The sequence below is a fragment of the Etheostoma spectabile genome, unplaced genomic scaffold, assembly GCF_008692095.1.
Source record: "Etheostoma spectabile isolate EspeVRDwgs_2016 unplaced genomic scaffold, UIUC_Espe_1.0 scaffold314, whole genome shotgun sequence".
NCBI classification, from domain to species: domain Eukaryota; kingdom Metazoa; phylum Chordata; class Actinopteri; order Perciformes; family Percidae; genus Etheostoma; species Etheostoma spectabile.
The window spans coordinates 207,692-218,540 of NW_022605583.1; the positions used below are offsets into that span (position 1 = coordinate 207,692).

General features: G+C 41.1%; 2 protein-coding genes across 9 annotated transcripts in view; both read right to left on the minus strand.

The window, feature by feature from the left end:
• Positions 1-10,849, minus strand: part of numb (NUMB endocytic adaptor protein) — a 51,883-nt gene that overhangs the window by 35,500 nt on the left and 5,534 nt on the right. For 6 of the 8 annotated variants that reach the window (XM_032511074.1, XM_032511076.1, XM_032511073.1 and 3 more), the window contains exon 1: positions 5,697-5,718. The exons of the other annotated variants lie outside the window; for them this stretch is intronic. The gene's annotated coding sequence lies outside the window, so the exon portion shown is untranslated. Of the gene's footprint in view, positions 1-5,696; positions 5,719-10,849 lie in introns of those variants that run through there. 8 annotated transcript variants of the gene reach the window in all.
• galnt16 (UDP-N-acetyl-alpha-D-galactosamine:polypeptide N-acetylgalactosaminyltransferase 16) overlaps positions 684-10,849 on the minus strand; it is an 80,472-nt gene continuing 70,306 nt past the window's right edge. Inside the window, exons 16-17 of the mRNA XM_032511079.1 lie at positions 3,574-3,577; positions 684-694 (exon numbers count right to left, since the gene is read on the minus strand). The gene's annotated coding sequence lies outside the window, so the exon portion shown is untranslated. The remainder of the gene's footprint in view (positions 695-3,573; positions 3,578-10,849) is intronic.

The window sequence follows — 10,849 nt, forward strand, 5'->3', positions numbered from 1 at the left end:
TTAGAAAAGATCCTTTTTCATTTTTATCTTCCATGTAGACGCACTCCCCTACAAAATCACCGCAGTAGTCGAGAATGATTTCTTATTTCCAAATACAGCTATTTATGTCATCTTTAAAAAATTACTTTTTTCGTATCGCAATATATATCACAGGGGGAAAAAATATCGCAATGGCAGATATTTTCAAATAATTGAATGTTCTGTACATTCAATTGACAACATACAGCAAGTAAGGCAACACTATAATTTGATTAGGGATTTAAAATAGTGTTGGTGGTAATCGTTTCTCTATTTGCGTTTTATAAAGATTCCTAATCAGTTCAGTTTTTTATGCTATAAAATAAGCTTTGATTGATCCCCAGTGGAATTAATCAAGGCTTAGTGGCTTATTTTAGGTGTTGTAGCATCACATGACAAAAATAAGTACAGATACACAGAGAAAGGTAAAATAAATAATTATTTTAAGTGTATGAATTAATTTAGAAACTATGAGACTCAAAATTACACTGCAAGCTGTATACAAACAATACTAGTGTTTCACTCAAAAGCAAGTCTTGTGTAATTTTAAACAATGACTAGCACAAAAGGAACACCAATAAAACAACAGCAGTCACAATGTGCCCAAGCTGGTGAAAAGAGAGACTGTCAGTAAACAAGTGGAACTCATCACCAGCTGTTTCCACTCGGCAGGCCGCTCTTTGCTTCGGTGATCTGCACACTTTGCACCATCAGAGTCCCAACAGTAATCTGAATGACTTTGTTTGCCAGGTACAGCATGTGTCCATACAGTGATCCACAGATACAACCTGACATCATGATGCAAAGGTAGATCCAAGGGACAAGTGCAAAACAAACTATGATCAGCAGAGTGTAATGTCTTGTTCTGTACACATCAGCCTGACGTACAAAGCGTACAGCAGTTTTATTAGTTCAGCTTGAGACCAAGCTGAACTAATAAAACTGCTGAAACGTGTCTAAGTCAGCAAGACAATGTGTCTTTTCTATTTCTAAAAAGTATCTATTTTTGGCGGTTAAACATGTCCGAGGAACAAAAGCCAGAAAGAGAACGATGAGGACTTGGTCCAAATGGGTGGTACTCCACAGAGGAAGGAAATGGTGGGAAAAGGAGTGCAAGCTACTGTTTGCACGGCTCACTCGCTCCCTGTCTGCCACTGAATCATTTCAGAGTCCTTCAATCTGTTCCCTGCCCCCAGCAAGACACCATGACCTCCGTTTCCTGAGTACACATGACTGACCCAGGTTAGGGGTGAAATAGGGCCAGACTGCTGCACAGGGAATATTATATTGCTGTTCTCTTCTGCCATTGTATATGTATTTGTGTACATCAGTCTCTGTGTATCTGGCTTTTTGTGTGTGGCCATGCTTTTGTTTGTGTATCTAGGAGCGGCCAGGCGTGACATTAAAGGGGCCCAGTCTAACGGCAGGTCAACCAGCCAGCCAGCCAGCCAGCCAGCCAGAGAGCCGGATATCACTTTGGGCAACAGCTGAGGCCACATTTAAACAACCAGGGCAGTACCCTGGCACCAGGGAGTGGCAAATCACTGTCACTGTAGCCTCTCCCCTCAGGCATGCCCCAGCAATAATTCAAACACCGAATCAACGGGCAGGGTCCAGCCTGGTCTCCACCATAATGACACATGGGGCCTCAAGAGTGCATCCTCAAGATTTATGTCCCTCGCATTTGCCACAAAACAACATTTTTGTGATTGTTTATCAACCATTCTTGCCAGAAGAGATGGTATGTCAAATAGAGTGGAGTTTTGATTAACAAAAGAGAGCTATAAACACTACAGTCATGCTGTTGAGAGGGGCTGCTGACTGAAAGCCTGCTCGGAGGGGTTTGATGTATGTAGTGGTCCGAGTGGTCTCCCAACTCCATCAATCCTGGTCCCTCTTTATGGGAGAGTGCTGCTGGGAACACAATAGGTACAGACTAATGTGGCGGCCATGTGAATATGTCTTTACAAAGTGTCTGTGAGTTTGTACCCCAGCTGACCTAAAACAGCCACGTGCTCCTTTCATCTTAAACTAAGAAGAATATCCATCTTTCTGCTTTGTTGAGAAGACATCAGTGTTGTCCAAAGTAAACTGTGGGACAGAAGCTTAACCTCCTCATAGGCGATCACTCAGAGCAAACCACAACACTTTGTCCCTCACTCTAAAATTGACCTCTGCTAGAAAAGTTTGAGTAAACCTCGGAGCCAAAAAGCTACTCATGGAAACCATGTTTACTTTATCCCCTTGACATCACTGCAGTACACACATACACACAGACACATGCAGCAGCAGCAGAGAGAGGACACAAGCAGTGGTAAATATGCACTTGACAAAACCCTAAGCTGCCATACATGTCCACAGTAAACATTCTTTAAAAACACAAAGCTCTTGAAAACACACTCACACACATGCACAAGTGAGACAGACGGCAACAGCGGCCTTTCAAGGCCCCAGAGCCAAAATGTCTGCGTTATTATGTTTTGCTGTTCTGGAGAGAAGTGCCAGTAGAAGAGCTGGCAAGGTGGAGAAATCAGGCAAAATACTATACACTGAGCATTGTACCAAAGCACTGCACTGAGCTGAGGAAACACAGACAATGTTACATATTCACTAGACCTCAGTAAAGTGCTGTTAATACATGATCTATTAATCCTACTTAGGGCTGACTCACAACAAAAAAGCTAACATTAACAAGTTTATAGAGTCTCAGGAGAAGAATGCTGATCTTAGATTGCAGTTTATACCCACAGGCTTTGCCAACTCATATATAACAGCAAACGAATCCAGCAGAGCCCCTGCTGACCAAAAAACTGATAGCTGACCATTCTTAGATCAGTGTTCCGACTGTAATTTTGTGAACCTGGTGCAACCTGAGCCAGAGGGTCTCTGTGGATTAGTGAGTAGGTAGAGACTCTCACTATCCCATATCCCCTGTGTCAACATTCACTTAACCACCAACCACAGTAAATGTAATGCTAAAACTTTGTTTAGGTCAACAAGCAAAGGATTTAACCACAAACTGGCAGGCCATTTCCCCAAGAAAAATAGCTTAGACTGTCTCCCATCAGACACGCTGTTTCTGGGTTTGGTTGTCCCAGTTTGAGGCAGTTAGCATGCAGGGCACACACATAAAAACAGACAGCACTTCCTGCAGAGCTGCTGACTCAGAAGCTGCAACAAAAATATCAAAAGATGATGTTATCAATAGTATTGATGGGTTGAAGGAAGTCTGTGTACAGCATGCGCAATTGTTGGTTTCAGCATCAGCAATAACTCAGCACTTTCTCTGCACAAGCAGTACCGTCATTTCTGATTCAACCACATCAGAGCAAGTTCACAGTCCATAGCCGGGTTTCTGTAACAGTCATTTCTGCCGACGTACACAGTGCCACCAACTGTAAAAATGGTTTCAATGTAAACACCAATCTAAAGTGGGGTTTAATTTTCAAGGGCGAGATCAGAATTACTGTAAGCAACAGAGTATCTGAATAGGGCTGAGAGAAGCCTTTTGCCAGATTACTGTATTTATGTAAAACAGTGTCATTAAATAAGTACGGTCAAATCGCTTTTTATTTGACTTATGAGCACACGTTGGTCCTTCAGCCAATTCTTACAACTTCCAGTGAGTACAATTATTACCTTTCTGTTATATTCAAGTGTTTCTTTAATGCTGAAAAGTCATATAGGCTCCTGTTTGCCCCACTCTGCTTATCCTCCTGCCTACTGATCCTCCCATCCTTCTCCCTTCCCTTGAGTTAAGGCGACCCAGAGGAGGTGTCTGCCCTATGACTGCCAAATGACTTTGTCACTTTAAAGAAGCTATGATAATAAGACACTGGCAAGCAGCATTATAAACTGGTATGACAGCTGCAGGCAAATGCACAGTAATATCAACATTGATTGATTAATCGTGAGGACTGTTACGTGATCACCATTACATTTAGGTATAAAAAAAAAACATAAAAGAATGAAAAGTGATGCAGTGAGCCAATTTACTCGCTCCCTAATGAGCATCAGAGCCAATCCAGGTGGAATTAATTGCATAGATCTGAAGTCTCTTTGATATAGACCTTAGTGGTCCCCTACATACGGGATATAAGTCTCTTTTATATAGACCTGTGGTCCCTAATACTGTATTGAAGTCTTTTTATAGACCTTAGTGGTCCCCTAATACTGTATCTGAAGTCTCTTTTATATAGACCTTAGTGGTCCCTAATACGTATCTGAAGTTTCTTTTATATGACCTTAGTGGTCCCCTAATACTGTATCTGAAGTCTCTTTTATTAGACCTTAGTGGTCCCTAATACTGTTCTGAAGTCTCTTTTATATAGACCTTAGTGGTCCCTAATACTGTTATCTGAAGTCTCTTTATATAGACCTTAGTGGCCCCTAATACTGTATCTGAGTTCTTTATAGACCTTAGTGGTCCCCTAATACTGTATCTGAAGTCTCTTATATAGACCTTAGTGGTCCCTAATACTGTATCTGAAGTCTCTTTTATGTAGACCTTAGTGGTCCCTAATCCGGATCTGAAGTCTCTTTTATATAGACCTTAGTGGTCCCCTAATACTGTATCTGAAGTCATGACATCATGACATCATAAGGAGCAAGATTCCAGATCGACACATCTGAGCTTTCATTTTCTCCATCCTCTCCATAGCAACAACTCTGTACTTTTGTTCTAACTTTTCAGGTATTTTTATAGCTGAATATAATTTGTAATGTCTTAAAATGAACAAATAAGGGTAACAATGGTGTTTCTACATATGTGTTTCTACTAGTTAACAGTTTGTAACTGTCTAGACCTGCTGACTTTGCTCAGTTGATTGACTGTTACTGCCATTATCATAATTACTATCTTCCTTTCTTTGTTAGACAGAGCTTATAATAATAATAATAATAATGTATACTTTATTTATAGTGCACACAGACACATTTAACAGTAGCAGTAGGTCAGCCACAGTGCCACTACATATGATGCAAATGATTCTGTGCCTGTATACTAATATGAAAACAGAAAGAAAGTTCAGATCTAGATGCAATATGAAATAATAAATTTCTTCTTTTGATAATCAAGATCATTGCTAAATAATCAGGATAATTTCAGCTGTTGTCACAGGAGCAGCAATAGTGAAGCAACTAATGTCCATAAACCATAAAAAGTTTTATTTATGGGGCCAGGAAAATTATTTAGTCAGGCTATTTCAGTGTTTAAGAGCCCAGGAAAGCCACTGTGACATATGATGACAGAGTGTGTGTTCACAGTGTTTACTGAGTGACGAAGGCCTGTCGTTCTTCATTGTTCCCCTACTCAACATCTACAGATTGCTGCGGGGTAAATGTATTCTGCTGGGGCTTTAGACGCCGCACTGTCGGATTCAACACTTTGCGATGCCTCATATATACCACTTGAGAACATGTGTTACTTTGATACACCTAAACACAGACGCACAAGAGTGAGAGGGCGGCAGCACGCACACACACACAGACAGAGTTAGGGCAGATCAGCAGAGACAAAGACATAAAAAGGGCTGACAGCATGAAAAGGATTTGAAAGAGTCAATGAAATGCTGAAAGTGAATATGAAATGGAGATAAGCGAAAAAGACAGGGAGAGAGACAGAGAAGAGAAAACATGGAAAAATATTAGTACTACTAAAATAGAATCAATCAACCCACTCCATGGTTCCAGCTGCTGAGTCAATGTGTTGTCAGTAAGACTGCTTTTCATCCCAACAACACTGTTGGTAAATGGTGTGTGTGTCAGTAGCGGTGTTTGGCCAGCAGCAGGAGTGATGAGATTTGGAGAGGAAAAGGAACTCCCTGCTGAGTGACCAGACATGCAACACACTGCAATACACTGCCCCTCTGACCAGGCCAACACACACACGCACGCACACACACTGAACGGTCCTTAAAACACGCTGAATTAGGAAAACATGAGAATGAACACAGATTCCTTTTAGAGCTGGGCAATATATCAATATTATATAAATATCGATATATGAGGCTAGATCTCATCTTAGATTTTTGATATCGTAATATGACTAGGGGTGTCACGATACCAAATATTCAGTAGTTGTGCCAATACCAGTAAAATAACGTGATTCTTGATGCCGATTTAAATGCCACGGTAATAAAAAAGGATTTTCTAAGAGTCCATGTACTTAAAACATGAACTTCTTTATTACAATATGTGAAAAATATCAAAATGTCATAACAAGGACGTACAAAACATTAGGGGTGGGGGAAAAATACAGCATTGTTTTGCAATATTTTCAGTGGCAATACTGTATCGCTACACAGACGCCAAGTATGGATTTTTTATTATATATGTGTTGGTCAGTTTGTCCCATTTTGCAGCAATAAAATTAAAGTGAGATGAACAAACAGAGAAAAGTTTCTTTTTAGATAAAAACAGTTGACAAAGCTTCCTTTTGAGGACGTCATTTGAAATTGGGAAAAATTAGGAGTTGAAAAAAAGGTTATAAATTGACATTTAACACAGAATATTGGGAAGGCGTCTGCTGATTCCCACCCCTACAAAACATGTGCAATAGAGCATAGAACAACATAATGCAGTGCATTTAATCGTCATAGTGCAACCACTAGTGTCCCCAGACACATTCCAGGCCTCTTTTCAAAAGCTACTGTGCAAAAACATAACACAAGTATTGACGTCAGGAAGCATCCAACCAAACTGGTCTTGTGAGCATGAATGTAAATGGACCTGTAGTATTCAGTGCAGCTGTTGAGCCGTTTGCTCATTTCAGGAATTCTTTTCACGTACCTGAGCTCCGCTCTTTGTACCCTGGTTGGGCTGTCAAGCAGAGGATGACTGTAGAATACCAAGTTACGCAACAGATTAAGTCAAACTGCTTGTGCTACCTGGCTATTTCACCTGCAGACTTATGAACAGGACTTTAACAGCTACTTTAAACCTATAGGAAGTCTTAATGGCTAATGTGTTAGCTCTTAGCTGTGTGGTTAAACTGGAGTAGTGAACACAGCACTGCCTCTGGAAATACAGGGGGCATTTCAAAAAGGTGTAGGAAAGCCTATTTCTGTAGTTTTGTGGTATGTGTGAAACTAGCCTGGAAAGCACCTGTGAAGGTGTGAGGCTAGACTATGAACTCAAGTTTCCCTTTAAAGACACTATGATTCTTCTGACCTCAAAGACTAGTGTTTATGTAAGCAATACTCTCTAAATGGCAAGCAACTTATTCCATGACTTATTCCATGCTGTACTGTTATCTCAGTGCCAGGAATAATTCAGCAGTCATGGTATTAGGCTTCTTTTTCCAAAAACGGTAGATGACATTTCTGAAAGAGTCCTAAAGTAGAAGGCTGTAATATGAACATAAGAAGTGATTTCACCATGTCCATTCACACATAGCCAAGGAGCCGGCCAATGAAGCTCTTTGTCTGCAGTGAAAGATCGAAATCAGGCAGGCAATGAAACCATTTTACATGTTAGGGCTTGGGCGGCCGTTAACGAGGAAGCACGTAAGGCAGTATCATTTAATCATGCTTGAGCTAGCATGAAGGTTGTGAGCACATAGGTTTAGATTCCCACCAAGAACTAAACCACATGATGTCACTGACCACCACACCTACAAGCAGAGAACAGAAACTAATGGGTGAGTATAGAGTTCAGATGAACGGAAAACCTGCATGGCACACGACCGAGGTGTCGGTGTCACACTCAAGGAAGCTTTTCCAAGTCACATAGCTGTAGGAAAGGTAATGGCTGCAGGGCTTGAACTTGTGACCTTAGCATTATTGATTTAAAAAAAGAACTGAGCTCTACCCAGAAACCTAATTTAATTCTATTTTTTTTAGTGGACAAGGAAAGGACTGCCCTGCCCTGCCATGTCTTGAGAAAAGCAGGTATAATAAAGCCAAAAAACAACTTTCCCTCCTTGGCCAAAGACGGGGTTCGGGGCAAGCAGGAAGAGGCAAAGAGGACCGCAGAACATCAGAGAATGGAAAATTACCAGGGCTCTACAGTCAGCTGGGCACCTTTGATCAGCCAGAGCCCAGGCGCCAATTACTGTGGGATAATCGGCAGCCCTCAGAGGCCTGACGAGCTGCAGGCACTGTGGGCACAACGGGTCAGTGACCAGCAGGCAAAGGCCTGGTCAACAAGGCTCACAGAGCCAAGAGCCGGCGGTGCCCCTTGCTAAAATGCTGCATGAAGGCGGCCGAACGGACATGCAGCACAGCGAGGCAATTGTTCCCCTCCTGTCAACTCAGCACAGTGGCACTCTCACACGCCAGACACCCCTCTCCGCAGACCGCTTGGTGGTGGAGGAATGGTGCAATGATGGGGGAGTGAGTAAATCGGTAACTGCATATGTCTCAGATTCTTCACACGCACAATCTCCGCAAAACACATGCAACATACGTAGAACAAATGTGCACACGCATGCTGCTGACACAACTGTCCCTGTAATTTTTGGTAAACAAAAAGCTGCAGCGCTCAAGAGAGTACTTGCTGCACAGTGATGCAACACACAGGAAACACATTCCTTGCCACCCCTCTCCACTGATAACCCCTTCCTACCCAGGAAGAAAGGCTTAACTACCTGTCCAAATGTACTTCACATTATCTGAGAGGAATGTGGACTGACAAAGTAAATGTAACTGTAGCTAGGTTTCCATCCACTTTTCAATCGAATTTTCTGAAGTTCAGTAAAAAAAAAAACTCCTGCAAATAAAGCTGGTGAAAGTGTGTTTTAAAGCAAATAAAAATGTGTGTGTAATGACGTCACATGCTGTTTTGCGATCAAATAGGTATTTCAAATTGAATTGAGACATTTTAAGTGGTTTCCATTCATTTTCACACTGAATCGCACAACATTCAAGCAAACAAGTTTTTCTAAACAAAATGGATCACGCCATCTACCAACAAATTATCAATATTGCACAAGTTGTAATAGTGCTTATGTGCCGATGCGAGACAACTCTCTTTTTTGAGACATGCATCACTGTTTGAGTGCCTTCCATTTTCTCCGGAGGACATCCCAAGGCTTGTCGCAACCTTTGCTGGCCATTTCCTTTGCAAGTTCCTGATAAATTATGGCATTTCTTAGATTTTTGCCATCTTAAATTGGCGTTATATTTTGCTAGTGAAAATAAATAAAAAAAGCTCTTGTTCTTGGTTCGTCCACTTCCATCTGTCTTGTGTGACACTGCCACATGTGCCAACAGAGTGGAAATATTGGGCGGAAATGAACTAAAACCTTTTTTTTTGTGACGGGTGCAACCAGAAAATGACCTAAAACTTAATCGCAATTCATTATTTATTCAGCAAATAACGTTTCCAACAGCGTTTATCGCATAAGCGTATATCGATCAAGATAAAATCTGATGGACGTATTTCCTTTGAGTCAAAATTCAATCAAACTTTACTGTTTCCATAAAGCATTTTTCATTTGATATCACCTAATTCAGATAAAAACGTGTGGATGGAAACATAGCTACAGTGACCTCTCCAACTATTTTTTTCCCCTCTCCTTTTTTCTCACCAATAGTCTGAGGTGTGACACAAAGGCGGGCTGGCAGCAATGATTAATAGGCAAAAATGTAGCCCCTCTACGTGAGGCTGAACATGATAGTCAGCTCATTAATAATTGACATCTTTCTTGTGCTGGGGAACGGTCATCATCGATTAGGCTGCTGTGCTGCTCTTCCCTCCACTGTCAACAATACAGCGATCTGAAACAGTTTACAGACCTCTACAACAATTTCTCCTTAGTCACTTCTGCAATAATGAAATAACTGACTCGTTTGCCTACTCATATCATACAGTTATCTAACAGAAACGCAGTAGCCAGGGGACTTTGGATCAGAAACACTGCAGTTACACAACAGCCAGTCCTGGTCCAAGTAAACCCATATGGGCAGCATCCAGCTTCCCTGTGAGCCACAAGTCAGCAGAGGAGCCTGAACTCAAAGCAGGGAGAAGCAAGAGATGTTACACTGGAGGGCAGAGAGCTTGTTTATGAGACCATTTTGATAAGAGATTGACATCATTTTAAATTTTCAGACTGCCAGTTTAAAAGCGTTGTTTTGATCTTGACAGCAAAGTTGTATTTCCTTTGATGCCTAATTAAATGAAAACTGTTTTTGTTTTGTTTTTACATTTTTACATTAAACAAATCAATAAAAAAAGGCCTCATGCACCTGTGCAAAATGCTGTCATAACACTATCAACGGAATATTTGCCTGAATGTAATGAGCTACATCAGGACACTGACAAAATTATGATTTAAGTCATTTCTTTAAAGAATATGTAAACATGGCAATAAACTGACCAAAAACATTCAGTGATTGCTAATTTTTTATCAACACTACAGAAAATTCTGTCCGTTAAGGCTGCAAGATTTTAGCCAAAATGATAATCACGATTATTTTGATCAAAATTTTGATCCACACTTCTGACATTTGTCCACAGTTTTAATTGTTATTACCACAGCTGTATATTGTTAAGTATGAGGGGCAAACCTGTGTTTGTACCAGTGTTTCCATGGTAACTCTGCTATGGCGGCAGCCACGGCGAAGAACACAGAAGAAGTTATTGAAGTCAACCAACTTCAGTTGGTAGAGTAACAGCGTGAGACGGAGCTGCTGGACCTGGACCTGGGCCAGAGATGTGACCCATGGCCAGAATATCATAGTTCATAAAAATGCAGCGCAGTGACGATACAGACATTTCATACACACGACGTGTGTATGCGCCGTTTGACCCGTGCTGGACCCGTTCATAATGATCAGCCGTCTCTCTGAGCTTATGTGACAATAAAATTAGTTTTGGTTAAAATCAACAA